We start from the raw sequence: 10,616 nt of genomic DNA, 5'->3' as shown, positions 1-10,616 counted from the left end.
CTAAGGGAAACCATCTGAGCATTGAAGGACAAGATAATAGTCCATTTACAGAATACAAAAGAATGCATTTTGGTTGTTCAGCACATCATAACAATAGAGATGTGCTTTGCTTCTCGACTTTTATTTATAGCATTACAAATCTTAGGATGATCACCGGTTGTGAACAACATATAGTTAGAAAGGAAGGACAATAGAAATGTAGATCTAGATATCTCACAAGCGTATACAGAATAATTAGACTTGGAAAAAGGGATGAGAGCTTAAGCTTTCTACAGATTTGCCTAAATAAAGAAGTGAAACCATAAAAAATTAAAAACAATGTGCGACAAAAAGAAAATTTTGGAAGTTACTTTTAGAGCATATTGACAGAGCAAACTAAACTCCTGTGGTTCTAGCTAGGGGTAACATTTTCCAGCAGTTTCAGTTTTTCATGAAGATGAGCTGTTGTGTTCTTATTTTTGGAGATATTTTTAAGCTTTGATATTTTGCCTGGGAGGACAAAGAACAGGTTTTTGGGTTTTCTTTTTCGAGGTGTTTTAGCAAAAACCCATTTTTGTTTGAATTAATAGTTTTAGTTTTATCTTGGAACTTTTTTACTATGAAATTTCAGTCATTCCTGCAAACAAAGCTATAGTAAAGCTCCATTTTCACGCAGTAAAGCCTTAGGCAGTGCATGCCTCTTTAAGCCATGTGCTAAGAGCCTGTAAGCTGTTATATTAATGTGTAGGAAAAGAGTAAATAAAGTCCTTCTGCTTTTTCATAGACACCCCAGTAAGGCCACTTGGTTCAGAGAGTGCAACTGTGAGAGCTGAACCCTCCTAAGCAGAGAAGTGTGGAGCAGAGAAAGCACTACAAACTCTGAAAGGTATTTGGCTGCTCTGTACGATCCACTTTTCCCAAAGCAAGGAGTGCTATCTTGATTTCCACAAAAACAGCTCCTCTCCAGGTTCTTGCATGCTTGCATTCCCTCATTCAGGGACACCTGAATTCTCTCCGTGCCTCTCATTACTTCCCAATCTTCATCAGAAGATTATGTTAATTTAGATTATGACTTTGAGAAACCTTATTGAATTTGAGGAGTCCTGGTTCTGCAATTAGTGTAATTGGGGTCTAGAAGAGCACAGCCCACACAGGGATAAGCATGAACTGCTCCTACCTCCTTTTGTGCATAAAGTGATGGTCAACATCAGCAATTTATCTCAATATCTAAGAATTTTCCTAGTGAAAACTTACAGTTTTACCTCAGACATGAACACATCTCCATTACTTCCTTCATTTAGCTAGTCAACAAATGATTTGCCAAAGAAATCTGATAGCAGTTACTAATATTCTGTGCACACACCATAATCTCTAACTTTGTGATAATGCTCTGAGATAACCATTTTCATGTGAGCAATTACTTTCTCACCTGGTGATTGTAAAAATGTTTCCAAACAAATTGTAACATATTCCCTACTATTATATGGATATTTCCCCTGGGACTGTGCAGATAACACAGATGTGGCAGGATAACTGGCATTCTTTTATAATGTAGTAAAACAAATTGTGTTTTTATAGGATGGCCTTAATATACAGTAACACAAAACTCTTTAGAGAGGCATCAACAGTAAACTGACGTTAGAAGGAAAATTTTACCGACAAGTTGCAAAGAGGTTGTTGAGATTTCGGTAACAATGAGGTGTGTGACTGAACTACCAATATGAGTTCAGGCAAATGAAAAACTAACTGTGAAGCATGTTAACATAACTGAATGATTTTTATGCCCTTATTTCTGTGATTAAGATTGGACATATTAACATACAATTTGTCAGCCTAGATGAACATAATAAAGTAATAGTTACAGCTCTGTATGTTTAGAATGATGGGGAGAATGGATCTTATCATTTATCTAGTTCTTTCTTGACAACAGCTGAACGTTTATTACAGTGGTGTGCAAAGGACTGTTTCTATTTGACATTAAAATTATGACTCGCAGTTTTATCATAATTGTTCTTAACTATTTCTCTGAGAAGTAATCAGCGATTCAACTGCTGCAGAAGTGAGGTAGGGAGAGATATGTTCTAGTAGCTTATCTGATTGCTGGCAATAATAAACTTTTACTTTTTTTTTTCCTATAACCTTATATCTTTCGAGCAGCATGGCCATAACTAACTGCAATTAGTAGTACAGCAATCTCTCGGACAGACAGATAACCAGGCAGCTCCTGCACTGCTGTCCTCCGCATTTTTCTATTAGGTACTCATAATCAGTTGTGTGCTTTTTGCCAGAGCACTGAGTGTCATTATAATCCTGTCTGAAAATTGGAATTTTAAAGGAACATGATCTAATATCTATGTTCCCTATTGCAGAGCATTCTCTCTCTGTCTCTATATAATTTGAGTGTTTTTATGCATAGAAAATCTTTGGTAATTAAAAAGCAGAGTTATTTACAGAGTTCTGGTATAATAAAGATCTTAAGTATGCTTTTAATATAGCTCTGTTATCTACTTTATTACATGCAATGTGTCACCTTAACCAGAGGAATACATTCTTAAATAGACTGTGTACTGAAAAGCCAATCAGTAATTTTGCTCAGACTGCTAATTCAGAAGTATATTGAATTACAATTTAACAACGAGTGCATATCATAGGCTTCATTGAAAATCTGGGTTATGTTTATGTTTGTTTACATATTTTTCTTATCTCCCTTCATAGTGTCTCTTCAGCATTGCCCTCCTCTAGTTGTGGCGTTTCCTGCTCTCAAATTTTCCATAGCTTTTGGACCAGCCAGACAAACTGAGTGGATTGCAGGTAGGGAGCAGGATTAGTTCAAAGAAAATGTTCTGGTCATTCCTTTGCAGCATACCACTTTCATAGGCTTACGGGGTAACAGTGTTTTATTAATAAGTCTGTAAAATTCATGTTTGGATTACTCTCCTTTCTCATAGACCTTCTGGTTTGTTTTTTTCAGTTGATTGGTGTTTTCCTCCCTTTTGAAACCTTTGCAAGTAGTTTAGGCCTTTAGACAAAGAGATGTCTTTCATAACATTCAGTTAATGTATTTAGTATTCTTATTTGAAGAGATGAATGTTTTTACAGTTAAATCAATACACCAGTAAGATCAGAGCTTAGTGAGGACTCTAAATGGCTGCAAAGATTTGGAAGTGGTTTTAATGAACACTCAGCAGGCAAGAAAATATGCTTTTATGTTCATTCAAAACAAAAATATACAAGCTGAGGAGAAAAAAGGCAGGCCATAGCCAACCTTATTAAATGAGAAGTGGCTATGAAATTATTTATTTCATCTAACTTAAATAAGGGCACTTATTAGTTTTCCATATGAAGCACAAGAGAAGTTTTCGGTGTGTTTATGAAACGTTTTGATGATCTGGTGTTATGACCTGGTTTTATAAAGAATTACACAGAGCCTGGTTTTAATTAAATAAATATATATATATTTTTTTTTTAATTTTTTTTTTTAATTTTTCCCTCAGGGGTAGACTGATTGCAAGCCATACCCATATCCTAGGAGCCTGAGTTCCCACTTTATTTGTATTAAAGTATATTTATTTCTCATATGCTATACAAGATTTCATATCTTCTATTTATAATAGAATTTAATATTATGCAAACTGTACTGTATTGTAATCATTGATAATACTTTGTAAACTTAGTTTTGTGAAGTGTCCAAAAACGATAAGAGAATTGTCTTCTTCTGAAATCCATTTCTAGAATCCAGTATTTTTGCAAGAGTTTCTTTCCACAGACCCTTTAGGAGTCTGTGTCTGGCAGAGATGTGTGCATGATGTGCTCTCCTGCATGTGGCATTCCATGATGTCCCAGGGCATTTAAATGATTCAATTGGCCTCATGCCCAGAAGGAAATGAGTTGAGATATGTGATGGAGTCTGTGCAGATGGACAGGTGGATGTGGAAAGGGGATACAAGGCTGGCTGGGTAAGGAAAGGACTGTGCAGTACATCAGACAGAGTTCAAGCCCTGTAATTTGAAAGGTGATTTCAAGTCCCCGCTCTGCTATACGCTGTGTGTGAACTTCAACAAATCACTTAGTCCCTGTGTGCTTCAGTTCTCTATCTGTAAAATGGATATAATAGCATTTACCTACCCATGGGGTTATTGTGAGGACAGCTTCATTAAAGGTGTGAGCAACTTAGAAACCTTTCTACTAGATGCACATAAGAAGAATAGCACAAAGCTGGGGTCACCTCTCAACTCAGCAAAACAACCACACAAGCATTTCATCTTTATTTCTTTTTTGCCCAGCAAAAATTTGAAGCTTTTGAACAAAAATGAACACAGAAACATGGAAAATAAATTCTTAATCTGTTCTCAGAAAGATAATTTCCAGACCAGTTTGCAAAAGCCTGAACAAGGACTCTCATATGTTTCCTCAGCCGTTAGTGGAGTCTGTCATTGGGCTCATGACTGTCTTCCAGCATCCTCCAAACTTCCCTTTGTGGCTTCAGAAGTCAGAACAAAACCAGGTAATCACCATTATGGAAAAAGCATACCTTTTACAATGAGGCTTTTCTGTGACATAACTACAGGGCAAACAATAAGGAAGTCATACTACACTGTTCAAATGCAGTTTTCTGTCTCTCTGTAATTTAAGAACAGTGGGGAAAGGATCAACTGCTACTTTTTCCTCTAAAATCAGGATGACTTTTTAGACTTGCTTTAACTTCTGGTCAGTTATGATTAAAAAAATAATGTTGGGTGGCAAAATCAAGATGGTATTTGGAAAATAAGCTAGAGCTTTAAGAGAGATGGGTTCAAGCCATTCTGTAAGAATCTAGAAAAATAGTCAGGGCTAAATTCATCAAACTTTGGATTCTCAAAATTCTTGCTTAGCTAAACCCTGAATACAGAAACACCTGACATCCCATGTGCAAAAGTTTCTAGCAGTGATTTTCTCTAGGGACCCTGAGATGTTTAAAACATTGTGTAGGATGGAGATGTTTGCTACATTCCCTGAGTATTCACAAACAAGCTAGTCTTCATGAAAGGAAGATGCAGACTCTTTAGCAGTATCTGTTGTGATAGAACAAGAGAAATGGTTTCAAATGAAAAGAGGGAAATTTTAGGTTGGACATAATGAAGTTTTTTACAATGAGAGTGGTGAGTCGTGGGCAAAGGTTGCTCAGAGAGATGGAAGCCCCATCCTTAGAAACATTCAAGGTCAGACTGGACCAGGCTCTGAGCAGCTTGATGGAGCTGTAGGTGTCCCTGTTCACTGCAGAGGAGTTGGACCAAGTGACCTTTAAAGGTCCCTTCCAACTGAAATTATTCTATGAGTCTATGATTTAGTAGACTGGACTTTTCAATCTTTTATTGTTTTTGCTAATCTTAAGAGAAGTTGTTCTCTCATTGTTGAGGCTGTTCTGTTCAAGATCCCTAAAAATAAAATACAAATGCATGTGTAAGGAGGAGAACATATTCTAGGATTCACTGCTCTTACAGTAGCCATAACTCAACCCTTTGAAATGTGTTAAGGTTTCAGACTTAACAACCACAGTTAAGAATCTGGACGAAATTTCAAAAGGCTGAACCAAAGTATTGAAAAAGCTGTGAAACATTGCTTTTCATCCCACAGTAAAATATGTTAGTGTTTCCTTGTGTATTTTAATGTCTCCTTGTGTCAGATACACAAGCCAGTCTGACTATATCAAATACTACTAAGGTGAATTTTAAACTGCTTAATATCTTCTAAGTTTGGTGACAGGATTTTCCTATAATATATATAATATAATATAAGATTTTCCTATAATGGCAAAAGAGAATTGCAATCATTTGGAAGCTGCAAACTGTTTCTTTAGCAAAAGACTGGATGCCGAATTTAACTGGTTGTGCTTCTCTAGAAAAAAATAGCACACTCATTAAAACATCAAAACTCTAGGTTCCAAGATATCTGCTTTTTTGAATTACAGCATGTGTAGAATATGAGAGTTGATAATATTTCACCCTGATTATACTTTTGTAACCACCATTTATAATTTGCAGGCAATCTGTGGGGGACAGGAAAGCTCTGCGTATTATTGATTTACATTGTTGAGATCAATGTTATAAGCATATTCACATTTGTAAAATAGATGGAATGGCTTTATTCTTCTCGCTGAAGTCCTAAATCAATGTGGAGCTTGTTTTCTTCTTTGTTTCTTTCTCGCTTTTTATTACAAAAATTGAAAAACTCAAAATAAAATATTAAAATATGCATATTGCCTAGTCTGCCATTGCCTCAGCTGTACTGTGAGTAAGGACTACCATACAGGTATTTCATTTCAGCAATGTATTTATAATTGTGTCCTCTGTAGGAAAATATCCCAGAGTGTTTTATGACAAATCATAAAATATTACAAAGACAATAACTGAAGTGGGGGAGGGAATGTTACGTAGGGAAGCAAGGATTTCACTTTGTTATGCAGCAAATTAAATATCAGACGCAAAGGTTTCATATGGCAGCTGCAATACCCCTGAGTGCTCTTGTGCACTGCAGAACATGGAGACAAGTGCTTATATAGCATGGACACAAGCCAGACAGCCATGACTGTAATAAGCATGGAGAGCTTTTTTTTTGGCATTAATTTTTCCCTTTCAGAATACAACCATTTTAATATTGTGGACACCTTCAGTTTGTTCTCCTATCTTATATTTTATTAGCAGCAACAAGAGCACATTATCTGTGTACGGTACCATGTTGCACTTCAACTAAGAGCTTTGTTTTGTCCTCAGAAGGTCCCACTCAGACAACTATGAGGGTGCAGATGTTTAAACCCTAGCTGGGTTTGGATAGTCATGTTCTCTATACACTGCACTGATGAACACTGTTCTCATGTTAGATGTGTTGGCTTTCAAGTACTTTGATTTTTAATAGGTTTTTAAGATTTAATTGGAAGGTCTTCTGCGTAATTACAGATCTGGTTGCAAGGGATAGGACTCCAGAACTTTTCTTGACTTCCTGTGTCCTCACTGATAGGGTTTGTCATATTTGAGGAACTCCTAAGGCTATTCTGAATGTTTTGAAAATGAGAGTAAGATGGTTTATCCGCACAGTTGTTTTATTTTTTTTTTCTTTTTTTCCTCTCATCTCCTCCCTTTTCTCCTAATTTTTAGCATGCAACTGGACAGAAAATTGGCCTAAATATATGATATTAGTCTCATTACAACATATGTTTATAAGACAGGCAGTAATCATACACAGAGGAGAGATTTACATATCTTTGGTCTTTCTTTATTGTGCAGCATTTTGAAAAGAATGTGGAGTCATTGTTCTCTCTCCTTTTTACTAAGGTTCCACTAAAGAGTCGAGAGATTCAGAAGATTCTTTCTCTCTTTGATTGTAAGGAGTTTGTTTAGAACTCAGCAATAAATATCAGATGCTTAATTTATTCTTTCCAGTACTGAGTCATTGAATTTATCATCTTGTGTGTGTGCCTTACACTTTGAGTAGTAATCCTCCTCCCTGAAATTCTGTCCTCAGGGACAAAATTGTTGCGCAACCTAAGATGTTCTGTCCTTATCTCCTCTCTTTCATCTTCTATGCCAGTTTTTCTAAATTTTATCATGACTGTTTAGGAATTCTAATTGTTAAACTTGAATTCTTACGTACTGCTAAGATTCTCCATACAAGAGTGAATTTCACTGGATTCCTTGCAATACAGGTGTTGGTTCCTTATAATTATTTCCTAAAGCAGTTTCATCTGTGCATCTCTCTGAAAGGCTTACCTGGCCGACTGTCATTTTATTTGGAATTCTGGGACAGCTCTGAGCTCACTTTAAAGCTGTGTCAATCTTCAGGTAGTGTTATTTCTTGATCCTCTTTTATATGAAACTGATTCCCTTTGATACCTATCTGGCATTTTTTTTATATAGTTTTATTTTCTTTTGGTGTCATTTTCTGGTAAAAAAAAAAAATGTTTAGTGTTCTATGCATCTTTTTTCTCACTATAGTACTCTTTTCAGCCCTTAAAACATTTTTTCTTTTATTATGCATATTATAGAAACAATGTCAGATACAATTTCAGCCTACACTTTCTTTTCCTTATCACTGGTACTCCTATATACCATTTTGTGTGTGTTTTTGCTCCTTAACTCTTGAATGTTCTTTGAAGTTAGAAATATTTATTGTAGTATTTTCTGCCAGATGTCATGGTGGGCAGTAACATCTAGGTCATATTTTAATATCGAGAAACAATTTTCATTTTTCTTCTGTGTTTTATTTGTTCACTTCTTCATTCTATTTCCTTTTACTCTATGCTTATGTGACTTTTCTAAAGCTCCAGTTTAATGTCCTCACTTAGAAATCTTCCTCATTTAAGATAAACAAAAATAATGGGGCTGGTTTTGATCTAGCAACTTGATCGTGTCTGGCTTCCTGCCAAATCTCATTGATTCCTTTTTAGCTTTTCTTTCCTTACTACATTGTGTGCAAATTCTTCTTACAAACCTTCATCATACTTGAGTTGTTCCTTCCTCTTCAGAATTCATGTCAAATGAACTGAGAACTGTGATAACTAACTACTTTCACATCTACGTTGTTTGGTTTTGATGGACATTTGGTTAAACCTCTTTCAGATCATAGTTTTTTTCTGCCAATTTTTTCCTTCGTTATCTTTATTTCTGTATTACAGCTGTTTCTCTGTAATGTTAGATGTCATCTAGCATACATCTCAGATGTAAACCGTTTTCCCACACAACTTAGAATATTCTCTTTAAAATTCTTAAGATTTCTACAACACTCTGATATCTTCAGAACATAACACTTATGTGTTTGTTCCAAGGCAACTACATCAGGGCTGAATCATCATAAGACTTCTCATGTCAGTTTAAAAAAAAAAAAAAAAGGCTGAAAAAATGTAGCCTAGAATCTTGAAAACTTCGTAGAATCATAGAATCAGAAGGTTGGAAAGGACCTACAAGATCAACTAGTCCGTTCATCCTCCTATCACCATTACTATCCACTAAGCTACTAAACCATATCTTGTAGCACCTCATCAACTCTCTAGTCTTATACATTCAGTGCATGTTTAAATGTCCAGTCATGTAGGGTTGAGGATGTGTATTAAACTCCTTATGTCTTATGTTCTGGTAACTGAAATCTTTTGCGTGTTGATATCCAGATGAAACTGTATTTCTTATACATTACATAAGGAATATGCTATTGAATAGGACTTCTAAATTCTGCCATAAGATCTCTGATCAGCATTGATACACATTCTAGGAAGAATACTCTTGAAAATACTGGCTAACAAATGGTGAATTTGTATGTGTTAACAGAGAGTCTTCAATGGCAGTTTAGCAATCTGGCAGGTAAGGTCTTCTAGCAAGTAATTCTAAATAAGCAGCATATTTTGCAGGGACTGTATGACATCTTCTCTAGGATGCAGTTGTTCTTCTAGTATGTTTCTGTTGCAACTTTAACAACAAGTATGCCAAGAGGAAGAACAACATTTGCAGAGAGTTTTAATAGATTATACAAGGTTTAGGTATGTATCTGCGTCCTCTGCACGTTGACCCCTAGGAAACTGGAGATTTACTTAACCTCTTGCCTTATGTGAAACTTTCCAAACACAGTTGAGAATAAAGCAGGTTATTGTGTAAAAAAGTCTTGTATTTCTTCATTATAAAGTCTGTTTAAGAGATTACAAATTCTGAAACAAAAATGCTTCACTTCAAAAAATCTCTGTGGGAGACTAATAGAGAATAAAGAACACTGTGAGAAGGAAAATGAAGGCAAATTTAAATTTGTCTGTCATCCTAATTAAAAGCAGGTTGTAAAATAATCTAGGAAAGAATTATCATTAAAATTTACTTGAAAAGTAAAAAGGCTGCTGATGAATCAAAAAGGAAAATACTGTATGCATATATCACCTGTATTTTCCTTTTGAGGTGAAATTATATTCTATTAAGACCAACACGAAAGCATGCATTCGTTTCTAAGTCTCAAGGTTAATAAGCATTTCAACCATCAAATATTTGTATTGCCTCATTTCTATTTTATATATTAACAACTCTTGATTTCACTGATGAATTGATGTAAGTTTTCAATAGGTAGCAGTTACAGGAATTATGAATCTACGTGATCTACTGGAAGGTGTCCCTGCCCATGGTAGGAGGATAGGAATTGTATGGTCTTTAAGGTCGCTTCCCATCCAAACCATTCTATGACTCTGTGAAATAAGCAACACTGTCAAGTTACCAGTTAAATCTTACCTTGAAAGGTATTCCAGTATTAAAATACTGGGGAAAAAAATTAGATGCTTTGGAGTAATTGCTGTTGGAATCTATGCATGCTACTTTCAGTCTAAATGTATTGAAAAGCAACAGGTGCTTACTTTTTTGTAGATGTGACTGACTGCTGATGGCAGTGTGCCAGTACATGGAGATAACTCAAACAGCTTTCCTCTTCATTCTCTTATGGCAATAGACTCTACCCCCATCCTATCCATTTTGTATTATATATGTATATCAGGAAAGGAGGGTATGGTTAGTCTAAGAAGAAGTAACCACTCAGGCTGCAGTCAATCCTGAGTCATCACTTGTCTTCATTAGTAATAGCATGAATAGAATCATAGAATTATTAAGGTTGGGAAGAAGCACTAGGATCCTCTAGTCCAATCA

General features: G+C 35.6%; 1 long non-coding RNA gene across 1 annotated transcript; it reads left to right on the top strand.

The window, feature by feature from the left end:
* Positions 1-572: 572 nt before the first annotated feature.
* LOC104913040 lies at positions 573-5,182 on the top strand. The gene is made up of 3 exons (XR_004161155.1): positions 573-865; positions 2,695-2,790; positions 4,394-5,182. It is a non-coding gene; the product is annotated as an uncharacterized LOC104913040 (long non-coding RNA).
* The last annotated feature ends 5,434 nt before the right edge of the window (positions 5,183-10,616 follow it).

The sequence above is a fragment of the Meleagris gallopavo genome, chromosome 13 (genome assembly GCF_000146605.3).
Source record: "Meleagris gallopavo isolate NT-WF06-2002-E0010 breed Aviagen turkey brand Nicholas breeding stock chromosome 13, Turkey_5.1, whole genome shotgun sequence".
Taxonomy (NCBI): domain Eukaryota; kingdom Metazoa; phylum Chordata; class Aves; order Galliformes; family Phasianidae; genus Meleagris; species Meleagris gallopavo.
The sequence above is the reverse complement of the archived record's forward strand: the minus strand, read 5'-3'. Positions and strand labels throughout refer to the sequence as shown.